Source organism: Protopterus annectens, chromosome 11.part0 (assembly GCF_019279795.1).
Source record: "Protopterus annectens isolate FY-2018-M chromosome 11.part0, PAN1.0, whole genome shotgun sequence".
NCBI lineage: Eukaryota > Metazoa > Chordata > Ceratodontiformes > Protopteridae > Protopterus > Protopterus annectens.
The window spans coordinates 1,304,186,757-1,304,206,783 of NC_056745.1; the positions used below are offsets into that span (position 1 = coordinate 1,304,186,757).

The 20,027-nt window shown below is 44.9% G+C and overlaps 1 protein-coding gene across 1 annotated transcript in view; it reads left to right on the plus strand.

Annotated features, from left to right (window-relative positions):
- Positions 1 to 20,027, plus strand: part of GTF3C6 (general transcription factor IIIC subunit 6) — a 472,341-nt gene that overhangs the window by 262,704 nt on the left and 189,610 nt on the right. The gene's annotated exons all lie outside the window — the stretch shown is intronic.

The window sequence follows — 20,027 nt, forward strand, 5'->3', positions numbered from 1 at the left end:
TATTCAAACTTACTGAAAGTACACCTTGTGCCACAGAGATAGTTAGCTGACTGGTGCAAACACAGATGTAAAAGAAATATGTACAAGTAAAACTAAAAATATCATAGGATGTATTTAGTGATGAACAGAGCACTTATGTCACTAATCTGATGCATTTGTCCTTGTAGCATCTGCTTGCCATGTCGGAACTTGCGTTTGTGTTACACATCATCAGGCCTTATTGTAATGGCAATCATTGAGAAAGGGGACGTAGCATATAAAAGTAGCTCATTTTTGAAGCAGCATACACAAGTAATAATGACATACTTTTAAAGGGAATGTATTACTGTCATGATCACTACTTGGAAGATATGGATAAGTAATTCAGCATATAGTGTATGCATTTCCGTATTTCTCATGTTACTCGTTTTATGTTATCATACTTTGCAAACTGTCATAATTTACATACTGCATATCAACTTTTATTAATACTGTGGATTGTTTATTTTCTAACAACCATACATTTGTAACAGCAACTCACGAGTATAGCTAACACATTTAACAGTTATCGCTCAAACCTAGGCTATTCAGTGCATATACTAAAATGTGGGTCAGTATTTATTCTGAACCCCTCTGTAAATTTCATTCGAACTCTGCATTACCTGTTCTGTCTCTTCAGGCTCAGTGCAGTTGAGATGGGTAACTGATGGGTATATTTTCTTCAGTCAGTACTGTCTAAAGTGCTGATGGCCATGCACTGACTCCAGGTTCATTTGCATTACTGATGGCATTCCAAATTAAAATTGGAGTTTTGCCTTTGGAACTGAAACACCGTTCACTGCAAGGGAACAATGACAATTTACAGTGCACAATGCCTAGCTGTGTACAAAGATTACTCCAAAAAAATTAAACTCGCGTGATGTTTTCTCAACATTGTTTTCCAATAAAATCAAAATATTTACATTAAACATCACAATTTTCATATAAACAACATTCTATCCAGATCTGAGCTTTGACACCATGGCATTAACGTGACATGTTTGGAATCATTTTCACTATTTTCCACAGAGACATATATTATGAAGAAGAGAATGTAGATTACATATACTCAAGATGTGACATTGCAACACTTTATATTAAAGGTACAAGATAGCTATTTTATCACGTCTGTAATTTGTCAGTAGATGTATAGATGAGTGGGATATTTGCAACAGTGAAGCTAGTATTTCCTAGCAAATAATAGATATTTGCAATACTACATTTAATTTCTTCTCTCTCTTTTGTGAGCATCATTCTCTTTGTTATGCTTTTTTTCACGAGTGCAGTATCATTTGAATTGATTTGATATGTGTTTTGATATGTGTTTGCATAGTTAAATGTTATGTACTTCATGTGAATTACAGGCAACTTTTTAATCAAAGGCATAATTGGGTCATAAACATTTAGTAATAAAACTGTTGTGAAGTTTATCTCCTAAGTCAGTCAGTGTAATCCCTGACTTTTTGGTTACTCTGATGTTCTTCGTGTTTCACTGTTGCAGTCATCACACTTGGGGTTATCTGCCTGCAGGTAGCCCTCAGTCGGCCCAAATACCAGACACTTAGTATTTCTACGTCAGATGCTGTTGCTCCAGGACTGATGTCAGGTTGTCAGGGGTATAAAAACAGGCAGCCGACACCATTACATCAGTCTTTCTTGCCGAGGAGCCCGAAGCAGACGCAGTTTCAAGTGCCGGTCGGCTGCTACCTGAATTTTCGTTTACGAATTGAATAATCCTGAAGTCTTCTAAAGCTAAGTACCAGGCTGGGCAACTAGACACCACTAACAATTGTCTTGCCTGTGGAAAGTAAATACCTCACAGAGATTGTCAGTCTTACTGCATCACCTGTTTAGGCCCAGACCACGAAGTACCTCGCTGTCGGTTTTGTGCCTTGTTTAACGCTTGAACCATTCATCGTCGGGCTCTCTTTGTCGCCAAAGTCTTTCGCTCGCGATCTCCGTATTCTGAAATGGCTTCAGTAAGCCATCTGACTACCTATATTCCAAAAAAAATGTAAGGACAAAGACAGAGACAGACAGCATAGGTCCAAAGCTGCTGACTATGCTTCCGTTAAGCTAGTCAGCAGTCCGCCGGTACTCAGTGAGGTGCTTTCTCAGCCCCTGATGCCCGCTTCAGTAGATTCACAGGTCTCTACCGAGACCCATTCGGAATCCGGTATGCCGTGAGACTCTTCTTCGACTGTGGAACCTGCAGATGGTTTTGAGCCTGTGTGCAGGCACCGGCTTCTGAGGCAGTTCTTCGCTCAACCTATGTTCGACTCAAACCGACGACTTTTTTAACCAAAAGTACCGCGTTTCTTAGACCCAGAGTATTCACTACGGCTAGAAAACCGATGACCAAAGTGCATGCATCTACTCCCATGCCACAAAAACAAATGCTTAGAATGGCAGAAGACCTTATTATGCTGATAAGGGGAAGTCAGCCTTCCCCTGCTAAGAGATAAAGAGCCCAGTCCCCTACAGCTTCTATAGACCAGGAGTCCGATGACTCTGAGATTTCTGATTATGAAAACATGTCCTTATCAGCTTATGAGGATTCAGATTCAGAGGAATCCATTCCCTTTGCCTCCCCTCCAGAGGATTTTTCTTTTGGTGAAACCTTGCATAACTTGAGTGCATTTCCACTGGGCATGCCAGGACTATCCTCAGTCCAAAAAGAGACTCTGAGAATTCCTAGAGTTGCCTCAGCACAGGCCTTTAGCAATACCCCCTGTCGTGGATGTTGTTGGTTATGTTTTTATGGAATCCAGTCTTACTCCTGACACTTTACCTCCTGCCCCTAGGAAACCAGACAGGTACCACAGAGTACCTGGCACTCACAAATTTCTTTTCAAGAATCCTACTGCTGACACAGAGATCATTTCCCAGTGGCCTAAAGGTATCAAGGCTACTACAGCCAAGAATCCCACCCCTTCGGACAGGGATTCCAGAGCTTTGGACAGATAGGGTAAGAAGGTATATACCTCTGCAACTCTTGCTGTTAGGGCATTGAATTGTCAGTTTAACATGCTGAAGTATCAGCAGCATATTATGGAACTTATTAAACAAAAAGTGGCAACCTTTACAGACTGTGCAGAAAGTAAAGAATTGCAGGAGCTTATGCACTCTGTAAGCCAAGTCGGAAAACATACTTTGCAGTGTGGCTTTGATGCCCTAGAAGCATCTTGCCGTGCAGCAGTCACTGGATCTGTACTGAGAAGATATGCTTGGCTGAAGGACCAGACCTTGCCAGACCATGTCAAATCAAAGTTACTAGACGCTCCTTTGAACAAAGACATTTTGTTTGGCACCAAAGCAGAAGAGGTTCTTAAAATGATGGAAGAAAAAGCTAAGTTTATGCAGACTGTTAAAGAATTCTTACAAGTGCAACCCCCTAGATTCAGTAGGCATTGTCCTTCCAAACACTGGTCCTTTCCAGCCCCTCCAAGCCTTCTCAAACCAGACCCAGGGGAAACAGACCACCCAGACTACAGTCTTAGGGTATGCAGAGATCTAAGCAGTGGAGTTCCCCCACCCCTAAAGCAGGGAGTGGTAAGCCACCTCCTTATGGAAAAAAACTCACAATTACTTTTTTATTCCACTCCCCAGCCCTGCCCAATTGCTTGTGTCCCTAGGAGGAAAACTTGCCCTTCATGCAAAAAATTGAATGTCCATCACACAGGACCGGTGGGTCCTCAACATTGTATCCCTTTTATTTCCATTCACTGCCAACCCCAAGAGGGTTTCCAGACCTTCCTCCAAACCAGTGGGCAGAGGCTCAAAGCCAAGTAGCTTCCCTGCTCAATATCAGAGCTATTCAGCCGGTTCCAGTAGAAAAAAGGGGTCAAGGATTCTACTCCAGACTCTTCCTGGTACCCAGGAAAGAGGGCTCTTGGCACCCAGTCCTGGAACTTTCAATTCTCAACACCTTCCTGGTGGTATCAAAATTCAAAATGCTTACCCTGCAACAACTTCTTCCTATGCTAGCCAAGGATGCCTGGTTAGTCACCCTAGACTTAAAAGAAGCCTTCCTGCACATCCCCATAAGGAGTCATGCAGGAAGTATCTATGTTTCAGGGCAGGATCTATGCATTATCAGTTCTTTGCACTTCCCTTTGGCTTAGCTACTCTGCCCAGAGTTTTCACAGAATGCCTGTCTCCAGCGATTGCATACTGCAGGCAGAGAAATATCCAAATTTCCCATACTTGGATGACTGCCTGATTCAGGCGGACAGTCAGGAATTGCTGTTACAGCACCTGACATTTGTGAAACACCTTCTCACTTACTTGGGGTATACCATCAACGAAAAGAAATCAAAACTAGTACCCAGTCAAAAGATTGTATTCCTGGGAGCAAGCTTGGACACAACATCCCAGATGGCATTCCTCACTTCAGCAAAACAAGTCTATCTGACAGCCTACTTCAAACAAATGGCCAACAGAACCCAGCTATCTGCAAGAAAAATACTGCAAGCCGTAGGGTTCATGGTCTCATGTATACTGCTTATTCCATATGCAAGACTGCATATGAGGAAACTTCAATGATACTTAAAAAGTCTTTGGTGCCAACATTCTCAGGACCTGGAAACAGTCATTCCTATCATACCGTGACTAAGGACAGAGTTCCTCTGGTGGGCAGAAGCATGCTACCACAACAAAGGACTGCCCTTTTCTCAACCCTACGCCGCCCAGACCCTAACCACAGACGCATCAGACGATGCCTGGGAAGCGCACATGGACAGCAGATGCATTCAGGGCCACTGGTGCCCAAGTCAAATTCATCTGCACATCAACCAAAAAGAGATGCTAGCTGTGCAGAACACCCTGAGAGCTTTCAAATCCGTACTCTTTCCAGGACAACTGCTAATAAAAACAGACAACACCACAGTTATGTGGTACATCAACAAGTGGGGGGAACACACTCCGACTCATTCTGCAGGTTAGCCATGGCCCTGTGGCACACGGCCTTGGACATGCAAGTCCATCTGCAAACTCAATTCCTGCCAGGCAAACAAAACTCACTGGCAGACGACTTAAGCAGAAATCTCCTAGACCCACATGAGTGGCAATGGGAGCCCAGCACCTTCAACCGTCTGATTCAGAAATGGGGGACCCCAGAGGTAGATCTCTTTGCCTCCCCCTACAACCACCAGCTCAACAAAGTTTGCATCAGGAATCCCCACAGCAGGGCCTGGAGTGTGGATGCCCTATATTTTCAGTGGGTAAATCTCTCAAGCTATGCCTTTTCCCCTCTGCTCCTTCTCTCAAGAGTATTACTCAAGATAAGACAGGACAGACCAAGGACAATTCTGATTGCCCCGGATTGGCCACACCAGCACTGCTACCCACTCCTGTGCAGGCTGCCACCGGTGCCTCCCTGGCACCTACACCAGAACCCAACCCTACTCTCTCAGAAGGGACAGATTTTGCATCCACAACTGCAAACCCTAAATCTTGCAGCCTGGCTTATTCCTTGAATTCTCCCCCAGAAACCCTAAGCAAGCAGGTGCTGGATGTTATTCTTGAAGCCAGAAGACCCAGTACAAGAAAATCCTATGCTGATAAGTGGAAAAGGTTCTGCTCTGGATTCTATCTAAAGGAGAGGACACAACTCTGCCCTCCCTGCCTCTAATCCGTCGTTGGGCTATTTTTGCAGCTAATTATTTTCGTACTCATTCTGTGTACTCTGAAATGGCTTCGTCAAGACATCTGACTACCGATCTTCTAAAAAAACGTAAAGGTAAAGACAGAGACAGACCGCATAGGTCTAAAACTGCCGACGATGCTTCCGTTAAGCAAGTCGCCAGTCTGCCGGTACTCAGTGAGGTGCTTTCGCAGACCCTGATACCCGCTACTTCAGATTCGCAGGCCTTTACTGAGATCCATTCGGAGTCCGGTATGCCACAAGATGCTTCTTCGACTATGGAACCTGCAGATGTCTCTACCTTGGATGGGTCTGGAGCCACTGTGCAGGCATCGGCTTCTGCGGGTGTATTCAGGCCTACAGACATTCATATTAAACTGACACCATCGTTTTCATCCAGACCTAAAACTCGCACCACATCTAGAAAACCGACGACCAATCCGCAGGCCCAGTCCCATATGCCTAAAAAAAAATGCTTAGAATGGCTGAAGACCTCATTACCTTGATTAGGGGAAGCCAGCCGTCCCCCTCTAAGAGACCTAGAACTGAGTTTCTTTCTGATTCTTCTGATCAGGAATCTGATTTTTCTGCTCCTGCTGATTACCAGGATTTGCCCTCATCTACTTATGAGGATTCTGATGCAGAGGATTCCATTCCCTCTGCTTCCCCTCCAGAAGATTTTTCTTTCAGTGAAACCTTGCACACTCTTAAGGAGCATTTCCGCTGGGAAAGCCAGGATTACTCTGACTCCAAAAAGAGGCTTAGGGAATTCTTACTCCTACCTCAACACAGGCCTTTAGCTATCCCTCCTGTTCTGGACATTGTAGCTGATACTTTCTTGGAATCTAGTCTTTCCCCAGACACTTTACCTCCAGCTCCTAGAAAACCTGACAGGTATTACAGAGTACCACATTCTCACAAGTTCCTCTTAAAGAATCCTTCTGCAGATCCAGAGACCATTTCCCAAGGACCAAAAGGCATTAAGGCTACTGCTGCCAAAATCCTACCCCTTCTGATAGAGATTCTAGAGCCTTAGACAGATGGGGTAAGAAGATATACACTTCTGCTACTTTGGCCATCAGGGCTTTAAATTGCCAGTTTCATATGTTAAAGTATCAAGAGCATGATGTTCATCGTGTTTCACTGTTGCAGTCATAACTGTAGGGTGCTCCTGCCTGCAGGCAGCCCGAGGTCGGCCAGAATCCCAAAGTCTGGGTCCGGCGTCGGCTGTACAAGCCAGTACCCTGACGTCAGTACGCTCTGGTACATAGCCCTCAGCCGACGCCATCTTCTCCAGTCTTTCTTGCCGTGCGGTGGAAAGCAGCTCGCAAGACGTTGGTTGGCGATTTTCGAACAGCGTTTTTGGTTGTTGTCGGTCCGAAGTTCTTACTTCTCTTCTCAAAGCTAAGTACCCCGTTGGGGAATCTTTTTCTTGTTCCTCCGATGTCAGAAAAAGTTAATAATTGTATTACGTGTGGAAAACAAATACCTCATAAAGATTTCCACTCTTACTGTCTACCCTGCTTAGGCCCTGACCACGACGTTTCTTGTTGTCGGTTCTGTGCCAGGTTTAATTCTCGTACTATCAAACGCAGGTACGACTGGGCTCTGAATTACTTTGGCAGACGCTTCAATTATAGAATGTCGTCGGACACTACCGGAATTCAAAAGAAGCGCAAAGACAAGGACAGGCCTCCGAGGTCCAAACAGGACTTGTTGCAGCTAGAGCCAGCGTCCGGTTCTGCTGTCGTCAGTGAGGCACTTTTGCAGCCCCTGTCGTCCGCCACTTCTGAACCGATGGCCGATACGGACTCCCATGGGGAGCCATCAAGGCCTTCTATTTTATCTGCTGCAGGACCTTCAGACGTCGCTCCCTCGGATGGGTCCGGAACCGCTGTGCAGGTACCGGCTTCTGAGGGCATATTCAGGCCTACTCACATCACTATTTCAAAGGCAAAGACAAAGACTCCTGTTAAGTCTAAAGCTCCTGCTCAAACTACTTCTGAATCTACTCCCAGGACACAGAAGCAATTGTTAAGGATGGCTGAAGATTTGCTTAATGATTAGGGGTTCTCACCCCCCCCCCCCCTGAGAAAAGGCCTCGACAGGATGTTCCTATGGATTCCTCTGACCAGGCTTCTATTTCTTCTGTCTCTTCCTCTGATCAGGAATATTCTTTTCCTCCTTATGAGGATTCGGATGCTGAGGACTCCTTGCCCTCTGCCTCTCCGCCTGAAGATTTTTCTTTTGGGGAAACCTTACATGAGATGAGGGAACATTTTCATTGGGAAGGTCAGGATTATTCTGCTTCCAAGAAGAGGCTTAGAGAATTCCTTCTTCTTCCTCAACATAAGCCTTTGGCTATCCCACCTGTTCTTGACATTGTGGATGATGCTTTTTCCGAGGCTAATTTGAATCCTGATTCCATGCCTCCTGCTCCCTCTAAGCCTGATAGGTTTTATAGGGTTCCTGAGTCTCATTTGTTCTTATTTAAGAATCCTTCTGCAGATCCTGAAACTATATCTCAGGGTTCTAAGACTGCTAAAGTTGCTACTTCTAAGAATCCTATTCCCTCTGAGAAGGATTCTCGTGCCTTAGACAGGTGGGGCAAAAAGGTATATACTTCTGCTACCCTTTCTGTTAGGGCTTTAAATTGCCAGTTTCATATGTTTAAGTATCAGCAATTTCTTTTGTCTGTTTTAAAGCAAAAGCTTGTTTCCCTTCCTGCATGTGCAGAAGATAAGGAACTACAGGATGTATTGCATGCAACTGAACAACTGAACAAACATAGCTTGCATTGTGGCCTCTGGTACTGTTATCAGGAGACATGCTTGGCTTCGTGAGCAAAGTTTACCTGAACAGGTTAAGGCTATTAGATGCCCCTGTTCAGCATGATGTTCTTTTTGGATCTAAGGCTGAGGAGGTTATTAAAAAGATGGAAGAAAGGGCAAAATCTATGCAAACTATGAAAGATTTCTTGCAAGTTCAGCCTCCTAGATTTTCCAGGAATTGGCCCTCCAAAAATTGGTCCTTTCCCACGTCTGACAGGCCTCAAAGGGGAAGATATAGGCGCTCCAGAGGTCGTGGCCAAGCTCAGGCCTCCTACAGATCGAGACAATGGACTGCTTCTTCACCTAGAAGGGGAGAAGACAGATCCCAATCTCAAAGAAAGCAAACTCAATGACTCGCTCGGTTGGGCTACAGGACCTCTTTACCTGGATGCCCCTCTCGGAGGAAAACTTTCTCTTTTTTACAGAAATTGGACTCATATTACCCAGGACAAATGGGTATTGGACGTGATTTTAAAAGGCTACAAATTCCACTTTCACACCTTGCCAAGGGCTTTCGGTTGGCCAGATCTGCCAAAACATCCATGGTCTGAGGCCTTAAATCAAGTGGATGCTCTTCTGGCCATGAGAGCCATAGAGCCTGTTTCACTCTCAGAGATGGGAAAAGGTTTTTATTCAAGACTGTTTCTGGTTCCAAGAAAACAAAGCTCATGGAGACCTATTCTGGACCTTTCTGTGTTAAACACCTTTTTGGAAATTCCAAAATTCAAGATGCTTACTCTGCAGCAGCTGATTCCAATGCTCTCTCAGGACGCCTGGATGGTGACATTGGACCTAAAGGAAGCTTATTTGCACATTCCCATCAGGCAGGAACGCAGGAAATTCCTCAGGTTCAAGGCAGGTTGAGACACTTTCAATTCTCTGTACTGCCCTTTGGTTTATCTACTGCCCAGAGTCTTTACCAAGTGCCTGGCACCAGTAGTGGCTTATTGCAGACTCAGGGATTCAGATTTACCCCTATTTGGACGACTGCCTTATTCAGGCAGACAGCAAGGATCTTTACTTCAACATCTGGATTTTGTTCAACGTCTTCTCCTCCTACTGGGATTTTCAGTGAACACAAAAAAGTCACATTTGATCCCTTCTCAACAAATGGTAGTTCTGGGAGCCCTCTTAAATACAACCTTACAAAGGGCCTTCCTCACTACAGAAAAACAAATACAGCTGGCTTCAATTTTCAAGACTTTGGCAACTCTACCTCAGCTCTCTGCAAGGAAATTCCTGCAGGCACTGGGCTACATGGCTTCCTGCATTCTGTTGATTCCAAATGCAAGGCTTCATATGAGAAAGCTTCAATGGTATCTGAAAAGTGTATGGTCGCAGCATTACCACGATCTGGACACACTGATTCCTCTGATCCCCTGCCTCCAGAAGGAGTTCCTTTGGTGGTCCAGGGTGTGTGCTTTAAACGAAGGAAAGCCTTTTCGTCTTCTTCAACCTTCTCAAATCATAACCACAGACACCTCGGATTATGCTTGGGGAGCACATTTTCTAGGCAATTGCCAGCAGGAAACCTGGACAAAGGATCATTTTCACTGGCACATCAATCTGAAGGAAATGTTGGCAGTTCAAAATGCTCTTCTAGCCTTCAAGAACCTTTTGCATCCAGGGCCTCTTTTGATTTACACAGACAACACCACAGTCATGTGGTACATAAACAAGCAGGGGGGTTCTCATTCGTACCCCCTTTGCAGACTAGCTATGGCTTTATGGGACACAGCTCTAAATCTGAATCTACATCTCCAGGCCCAATTCATACCAGGATAACAGAATCTCTTAGCAGACAGCCTGAGCAGGAACATTTTAGATCCTCACGAATGGATGCTAGACACCAACTTATTCAACAGGATTACTGCAGTTTGGGGACGCCCCCAGATAGATCTGTTTGCATCCCATCTCAATCATCAGCTGCCTCACTTTTGCACCAGGTCATTCCACAAAACAGCTTGGAAAGTGGATGCCCTGTCCTTCAGCTGGAGAAACCTTTCGGGATATGCCTTCCCTCCTCTTCCTCGGGTATTACTAAAGATAAAACAGGACAAGCCCAAGTTCCTCATCTTGATTGCTCCAAATTGGCCTCGACAGTTTTGGTATCCAACTTTAAAGCACCTGTTCTTGGAGCCTCCTTGGATTCTCCCTCTGAACCCTTCTCTTCTGTCCCAGCATCAGGGTCAGTTGCTACATTCCAATCTCAAGACCCTTTGCGTGGCAGCTTGGCTCTTCAAAGGAATTTGATTTCTTCTAGTCTTCCCAAACAAGTTTTGGATGTTCTTTTGGAAGCTAGACGGCCTAGCACTAGGAAATCCTATGCCTCTAAATGGAAGAGATTTTGCATTTGGATGCAGGACCAAGGCTTGGACCCTCTGGTACCTGATCTCTCTTCTATTTTGCTTTACCTTTCGGATCTTTTGTCTAATGGACTTTCCTTTTCTTCCATTAAGATTCATGCTTCTGCTATTTCTGCTCATTTCAATACTGATCCCCCTGTTTTTTTCTCATCCTTTGGTGAAACAATTCTTGAGAGGGGCTAAGAATTTAAGGCCTCCCAGGACCCCTCCTGTTCCTGCTTGGGATCTTAATTATGTTTTAGAAAAACTTACTTTGCCTCCTTTTGAGCCTGCTGCATCTTCAGATATTAAGTTTTTATCTTGGAAGACAGTTCTTTTGTTAGCTTTGACTTCTGCCAGAAGGGTCTCAGAGTTGCAAGCTCTCATGGCTGTGGAACCATACCTTATTTTCCACCAGGACAGAGTATCCTTGAGGACCAATCCTACTTTCATGCCTAAGGTGATTTCGAAAGTGGCTTTAAATCAAACAATTCACCTTCCTACCTTCTTTCTTAATCCTCAGAATAAAGGGGGAAGGATTTTACATTCCTTGGACGTGTACAGACAGTTACGATTTTATTTGGACAAGACTAAAGAGTTCAGAAAATCTAACCAATTGTTTGTTTCTTTTGCCTCCAGTTCCCTTGGAAAGGCTATTTCCAAACAAACTATTTCCAAATGGATTTCTTATGGAATAAGATTTTGTTACACTCATCATGGGAAACAGTTTCCAGGTACTGTGAGAAGTCATTCTACTAGAGCAGCTGCTACTTCTACAGCTTTTCTCAGGGGAGTTCCTACCAAGGATATCTTGGAAGCTGCCACTTGGAGTTCTGTGCATACTTTTTCCAAGCACTACAATCTCCCTTTGTATTCTAAGACCAGGGCAGGCTTTGCCTCTGCTGTTTTGCAGGGTCTTCTTGCTGCCCCTTCTTCTGTCTAAACCTCCTCCCTTTTTTCACTGCTTTGGGATTCCACCCTACAGTTATGACTGCAACAGTGAAACACGATGAACATAGTACAATTGTGTACACCTACCATAAATGTAGATGTTCGAGTGTCTTCACTGTTGCAGTCGGTGTTTCCCTCCCTCCTATCCCCTCTTTTCTCTCTTTTGTGGTGTATTTGTGTTTCCTTGTTGGATTCATTTATGATTTATTGGGGACTTCTGACATCTAGGGCAAGAAAGGCTGGAGAAGATGGCGTCGGCTGAGGGCTATGTACCAGAGCGTACTGACGTCAGGGTACTGGCTTGTACAGCCGACGCCGGACCCAGACTTTGGGATTCTGGCCGACCTCGGGCTGCCTGCCGGCAGGAGCACCCTACAGTTATGACTGCAACAGTGAAGACACTCGAACATCTACATTTATGGTAGGTGTACACAACTGTACTTTATGGGGCTACTTAAACAGAAAATGATGTTGATTCCAGACTGTACTGAACACAAAGAATTACAGGATTTAATGCATTCTGCAGAACAAGTTGGTAAACATACTTTGCAATGTGGTTTTAATGCTTTAGAAGCATCTTGCAGGGCTGCTGTCACTGGGTCTGTACTTAGAAGGCATGCTTGGTTTAAGGACAAAACTTGTCAGATCATGTAAAAGCTAAATTACTGGATACTCCCTTAAACTAAGACTGCCTTTTTGGCAACAAAGCAGAAGTAGCCCTCAAAAGGGTGGAGGAAAAAGCTAAATCTATGCAAACTGTTAAAGATTTCCTACAAGTACAGCCTCCCAGATTCAGTAGGCATTGGCCTTCTAAGAACTGGTCCTTTCCAGTCCCTTCTAGGCCTTTTCAGCCCAAACCCGGAAACAGCAGACCACCTAGGCTACAGTCTCAGGCTTCGCACAAACCTAAGCAGTGGGGGGCTCCCACTTCCAAAGCAGGGAGTAGTAAGCCACCCCCCTACGGAAAAATGGCACAATGACTTAACCTTAACCCTTCCAAGCCCTGCTCTACTACCTGCTCCCTTTGAAGGAAAGCTCACCCTGCAGGCAAAAAACTGGGAACTCATTACCCAGGACAATTGGGTTTTGAACATCGTTTCCAAAGGATACATATTCCACTTCCACACCCTATCAACACCAAATGGTTGGCCAGACCTACCCCCAAATCAATAGGCGAAGGCCCAACAGCAGGATGTTCATCGTGTTACACTGCTGCAGTCATTACACTTGGGTTATCCTGCCATCAGGCGGTTCCCCAGTCGGCCTGAATTCCAAAGTCTTGGTCCGGCGTCTGTTGCTGTCGCCTCCTCCCTGATGTCAGTGTGACAGGGGTATCCAAGATGCAGCCGATGCCATTTTCTTCAGTCTTTCTTGCCGCGCGATGCCCAAAGCAAAAGCAGTTCGCAAGTACCGGTCGGCTGTCTCCTGAGATTTTCATTCCGAATCCAGAACCGAAGTCTTCTACAAAGCTAAGTACCCCGTTGGGGAAACTTTTTCTTGCCTCAGACCGATGTCAGTAAAAGTTAATAACTGTATTTCTTGTAGGAAGCAAATACCTCATAAGGATTTCCATACCTATTGTGTCCCATGCCTAGGCCCAGACCATGAAGTCACTAGTTGTCGGTTTAGTGCTAGGTTTAACAAGCGCACTATTAAACATCGGTTTGATTTTGCCCGACATTATTTTGGTAGAAAATTCAATTATACCATGCTGTTGGAACTTCCGACGACCGGAATACACAAAAAGCGCAAAGATAAGGATAGGCATCCGAGGCCCAAAACTGACGTCGAAGCCTCTTCTAGGCCAGTCGCCGGTTCTCCAGTTTTCAGCGAGGCGACTTCGCAGCCCCTGACGACCGCTTCTGTAGAACCACTGGCTGCCTCTGACTCCCACGTGGAGTTGGCTGGGCCTTCAGATGCACAAGTTATTCAGCCTTCCGAGACTAACCTTTCAGAGGGATCCGGAGTAGCTGAGCAACCCACAGCTTCAGAGGGTGTCTTCAGACCTACTCAGTTAAGCATTAAACCCTCAACTAAGTCTACGCCTCCTTTAAAATCAAAGAAACAAATACAGCATTCTCCAGGGCAGGCCTCCATGCCTAAGAAACAAATGCTCAAAATGGCCGAAGACCTAATCACTCTGATCAGGGGGTCCTCCCCCCCCCCTGATAAAAGGCCTAGACAGGACGCAGACTATGACTCATCCAACCAGGTGTCAATCTCTTCTGATTCATCCTCAGACCTAGGCTACTCTTTACCCCCTTATGAGTATGCTGATGCTGAGGAATCAATTCCATCAGCCTCACCGCCTGAGGACTACTCTTTTGGGGAAACCCTACATACCATGAGGGAGCATTTCCACTGGGAAGGCCAGGATTACTCAGAATCCAAGAAAAGGCTCAGAGACTTCCTTTTATTACCTCAACACAGACCCCTTGCTATCCCGCCAGTGTTAGATATTGTGGATGATGTGTATAGTGAATCCAGCTTAAATCCGGATTCCTTGGGAGGGTGGCCTAATGGTTAAGGTGTTTTCCTTGCAAGCACACGGTGTAGGGTTTGAATCTCACAAGTGATAATTGACTAGGCTTAAAATGGCTCACAAGGACAGTTAGCTTAGTACAAACCTATGCCGATGAATTAACACTGTTTAAATGGCATAATGGTTAAGGTGTTTACCTGGCAAACACAAGGTGCAAGGTTTGATTCTCACGTGGGGTAATTGGCTATGCTTAAAATGTTCCACAAGGGGCAATTAGCCTAGTACTAACCTATGAACCTACCTCCAGCCCCTGTTTAAATGGCATAATGGTTAAGGTGTTTACCTGGCAAACACAAGGTGCAAGGTTTGATTCTCACGTGGGGTAATTGGCTATGCTTAAAATGTTCCACAAGGGGCAATTAGCCTAGTACTAACCTATGAACCTACCTCCAGCCCCTGTTAAACCTGACAGATACTACAGAGTCCCTGACTCACATAAATTTTTGTATAAAAGCCCTGTAGCTGACCCTGAAACTATTTCTCAGGGACCCAAAGGAGTTAAGGCCTCATCAGCCAAGAATCCAGTTCCCTCTGACAGAGATTCCAGAGCATTAGACAGATGGGGAAAGAAAGTATATATGTCTGCAACTTTAGCAATGAGAGCCTTAAATTTGCCAGTTTCACATGCTAAAATATCAGCAATTTTTACTGTCTAAGTTAAAACAAAAAATGCTACCAGAATCAGATCCTCCTAATTTTAAAGAGATGCAGGATTTATTGCATGCAGCTGAACAAGTGGGAAAGCATACTTTACAGTGTGGTTTTGATTCCCTAGAGGCCTCCTGCAGAGCAGCATTTACAGGCTCTGTCATTAGAAGACATGCTTGGTTAAAAGAACATACGTTACTAGATCATGTTAAAGCAAAATTATTGGATGCACCTTTGCAGCAGGATGTGTTATTTGGAGTTAAGGCAGAAGAGGTATTAAAGAAAATAGAGTATAAGGCAAAATCTATGCAAATGGTGAAGGATTTCTTACAGGTTCAGCCTCCTAGATTTAGCAGAAACTGGCCAACTAAGAACTGGTCCTTTCCAATTACAGACAGACCTCAAAGGGGAAGATACAGACGTCCAAGAGGTATAGGCCTCAACAATGGCTTGCATCAGGCCAGAAAGAAGGGGAAGACAGGCCCCAACCATATAAAAAGCAGCTGCAATGACTTCCCAGTAGCCAAACAAATCCCTCTTGGCAGCCCCCTTGGGAGGATAACTGGCACTCTTCTACCACAATTGGCAAATGATCACCAAAGACAAATGGGATCTCAACATTGTATTTCAAGGTTACAGGTTCCACTTTCACACTCTGCCAAGGTTAAAAGGAATGCCAAATCTGCCACCAAATCAATGAGCAGAGGCTCAAAAACAAATTACAGCACTTATGGATATGAGAGCTATTTAAAAGGTACCATCACAGGAGCAAGGGCAAGGATTTTACTCAAGACTTTTTCTGTTACCCAGAAAGGACAAAGCTTGGTGGGCCATTCTGGAGCTTTCATCTCTAAACACTTACCTGGATGTTCCGAAATTCAAAATGTTGACATTACAGCAGCTTCTTCCCATGCTGGGCAAGAAAGCTTGGCTCGTGACTTTGGACCTCAAAGAGGCATACCTGCATGTCCCTATCAGACAAACACTGCAGAAGATACCTCAAATTCATAGCTGGTTCAATGCACTACCAATTCTCTGCACTGCCCTTTGGCTTATCTACTGCGCCCAGGGTCTTCACAAAGTGCCTGGCACCAGTAATTGCATTTTGCAGACAGAAAGGAATGCACATTTATCCATACCTGGACGACTGCCTGATTCAAGCAGAGAGCAAGGACATTCTTCTAAAGCATCTGGCATTTGTAAAAAAGTTACTAAGTTGCCTGGGGTACGCAGTAAACAAAAAGAAATCAAAACTAGTGCCCTCACAAGAGATTATATTCCTGGGTGCCAGCTTGAACACAACGGCCCAGATGGCTTATCTCATGCCAGACAAGCAAAGACAACTGACTCAATACTTTCAATTGATGGCAACAAAGACCCAACTCCCTGCAAGAAAAATTCTGCAGGCCTTGGGTTACATGGCATCCTGCATACTACTGATTCCATATGCCAAACTGCATATGAGGAAATTACAATGGTACCTAAAGAATGTATGGTCTCAACACTGTCAATGTTTGGAAACAGTTATACCACTAATCTCATGCCTTCAACAGGAGTTTCAATGGTGGGCTCAATCTTGTCACCTCAACAAGGGACAGCCTTTTACACAACCCACAGCCAGGCAACCACTGACAACAGATGCATCGGATTACGCCTGGGGGGCACACATGGCAGGCAAATGTATTCAGGACACGTGGCCCGCAGAACAAAGGCATTTTCACATCAATCAAAAAGAGATGCTAGCTGTACAAAATGCCCTTATAGCTTTCAAGGACCTGCTGCATCCAGGACAACTACTCATAAAGACAGACAACACCACAGTTATGTGGTGCATAAGCAAGGGGCACTCACTCCTACCCCCTATGCAGACAAGCCATGACCTTGGGGAACACAGCTATAAATCTTCAAGTTTATCTGCAAGCACAATTCCTGCCAGGAGAGAAAAACACACTGGCAGACGATGTAAGCAGAAACGTCATGGATCTCCACGAATGAGAATTAAATCCACAAATATTCAGAATGATAACACAGAAATGGTGGAGCCCGGACATAGATCTGTTTGCATCCCCAGTAAACTGCCAGCTACAAAAATTCTGCACAAGGAGTTACCATCCACAAGCATGGAAAGTGGATGCCCTCTCATTCAGCTGGGAGAACCTACAAGTATACGCTTTCCCACCACTACCTCTCCTGCCAAAGGTACTCTTAAAAGCCAGGCAAGAAGAGCCAAAGATGATCCTGATTGCACCAGACTGGCCACGCCAGCACTGGTACCCAATCTTAAGGAGCTTATCACAAGAACCGCCCTGGATTTAGCCTCAAATCCCACATCTGCTGACTCAGCACAACAATCAAATACTACACAGCCAGCTAAAGACCTTAAACCTAGCTGCATGGAAGATTCCTTAGTCAAGCAAGTAGTGCCTGTCTCCAAAGCTGTTATCGATGTCATTCTGGAGGCCAGAAGGTCAAGTACCAGGAAAGCCTATTCGGATAAATGGAAGAGATTCTGTGCCTGGAACCAAGCTCACAGCCTTGACCCTCTTGTCCCAAACATTCCTCAGATACTACAATACTTAACTGAGATGCTGGACAAAGGCCTCTCCTTCTCATCCATCAAGATCCACGTCTCTGCCATCTCTGCTCATTACAACACGGATCCACCAATTTTCTCTAATCCTCTGTTAAAACAGTACATCAGAGGAGCTAAAAACATAAGACCACCCCGTAGAGCACCTACTCCAACTTGGGACCTCAACTTTGTTTTGGAAAAACTAACTTTACCTCCTTTTGAGCCAGCTAACACAACAGAATTAAAATACATCTCTTGGAAAACTGCTCTGTTCCTGGCAATAACATCAGCACAAAGAGTTTCAGAATTACAGGCACTAATGGCAGTGGAACCTTTCCTCATTTTCCACCAGGACAGGGTGTCTTTAAGAACTAACCCTACGTTTATGCCAAAGGTGGTATCCAGTGTGGCTCTAAACCAAACTATTCACCTGCCAATTTTTTATCCTAAACCACAGAATAAAGGGGAGAGACTACTGCACTCTTTGGACATTCACAGGCCGTTACGCTTCTACTTGGACAAAACCAAAGCTTTCAGAAAATCTGAGCAATTATTGGTAGCATATGCTGCAGGAGCACAGGGAAAAGCCATTTCAAAACAGACTATTTCAAAATGGATAGGACATTGCATACATTTCTGCTACACATACCATGGAAAACCTGTACCTAGCAGCATTAGATCTCACTCCACCAGGGCAACAGCCGCCTCAACTGCCTACCTCATGGGAGTACCTGCCAAGGATATTTTGGAAGCAGCAACTTGGAGTTCTGTACATACCTTCACCAAGCATTACCATCTGCCTCTATACTCTAAATCCAGAGCTGGCTTCGCCACTGCAGTACTGCAAGTCCTTATAGCCACCCCTAATGCCTTATAGAACCAGCCACCCTACCTCAGCTTTGGGATTCTACCCAAGTGTAATGACTGCAGCAGTGTAACACGATGAACATAGTACAGTTTTGTACCTACCATAAATGTAGATGTTCGAGTGTATACACTGCTGCAGTCCAGGTTACCCTCCCTCCTTCCCCTCTTACTGGCTGGTACATACCTATGTCTTCTACCCTTACTACCTATGGGGAGTATTTGCTGGTAGCTGGAAGTTGTTTTTTGCTTTTCTTATGTATGTTTCATTAGCAATTGGAATTGTCTACCTATTTGGAGGCACCTGACATCTGGGGCAAGAATAACTGAAGAAAATGGCGTCGGCTGCATCTTTTATACCCCTGTCGCACTCACGTCAGGGAGGAGGCGACAGCAACCGATGCCGGACCAAGACTTTGGAACTCAGGCCGACTGGGGAACCGCCTGACGGCAGGATAACCCAAGTGTAATGACTGCAGCAGTGTACACACTCGAACATCTTCATTTGTAGTAGGTACAAAACTGTACTTTCTCTCTCTCCTCAATGTCAGGGCTATTCAGCCTGTCCCAACAGAACAAAGGGGACAGGGCTTTTATTCAAGATTTTGTTCTGGTACCTGAAAAGACAACTCCTGGCATCCTATCCTGGACCTCTCTATTCTCAACACCTTTCTGGTAGTTCCAAAATTCAAAATGCAAACTCTGCAACAGCTTCTTCCCATGCTAGTCAAGGATGCTTGGCTGGCAACCATAGACTTAAAGGAAGCTTACCTGCACATCCCAATAAGGGAATCTTGCAGGAAATACTTATGCTTCAGTGCAGGCTCCATGCACTATCAGTTCTCTGCACTTCCCTTTGGCTTATCTACTGTGCCCAGGGTATTCACAAAGTGCCTAGCTTCAGCCATTGCATTTTGCAGGCAGAGAAATATTCAAATTTACCATATTTGGACGATTGTCTGATTCAGGCAGAAAACCAGGGCTTGCTATTACAACACCTGGCATTCGAAAAGAAACTTCTAACCTCACTGGGGTACACCATCAGCGAAAGGAAATCTCACCTAGTACCCTGCCAACAGATTGTATTACTGGGAGCAAGCTTGAACACAACTTCCCAGATGCCATTCCTAACTCCAGAGAAACAAGTTTACTTGACAACCTACTTCAAACTATTGGCCACAAAACCGCAGCTGTCTGCAAGGAAAATACTGCAAGCCCTGGAGTTCATGGCCTCTTGCATTTTACTAATTCCATATGCAAGACTGCATATGAGGAAGCTCCAGTGGTATCTAAAAAACCTATGGTGTCAACATTCTCAGGACCTGGAAACAATGATTTCTATCATTCCTTGTATCAGGACAGAGTTCCTTTGATGGGCAGAGGCGTGCTGCCACAACAAGGGACTCCCTTTCACTCTACCCTCTGCTATCCAAACCCTAACAGCAGACGCATCAGACTGTGCATGGGGGGCAAATGGAACCCGAGACAGATGCACCTGCATATCAATCAAAAAGAAATGTTAGCTGTACAGAATGTACTGACAGCCTTCAAAGATCGTATTCTTCCAGGACAACTATTGGTAAAGACAGACAACACCACAGTTATGTGGTAC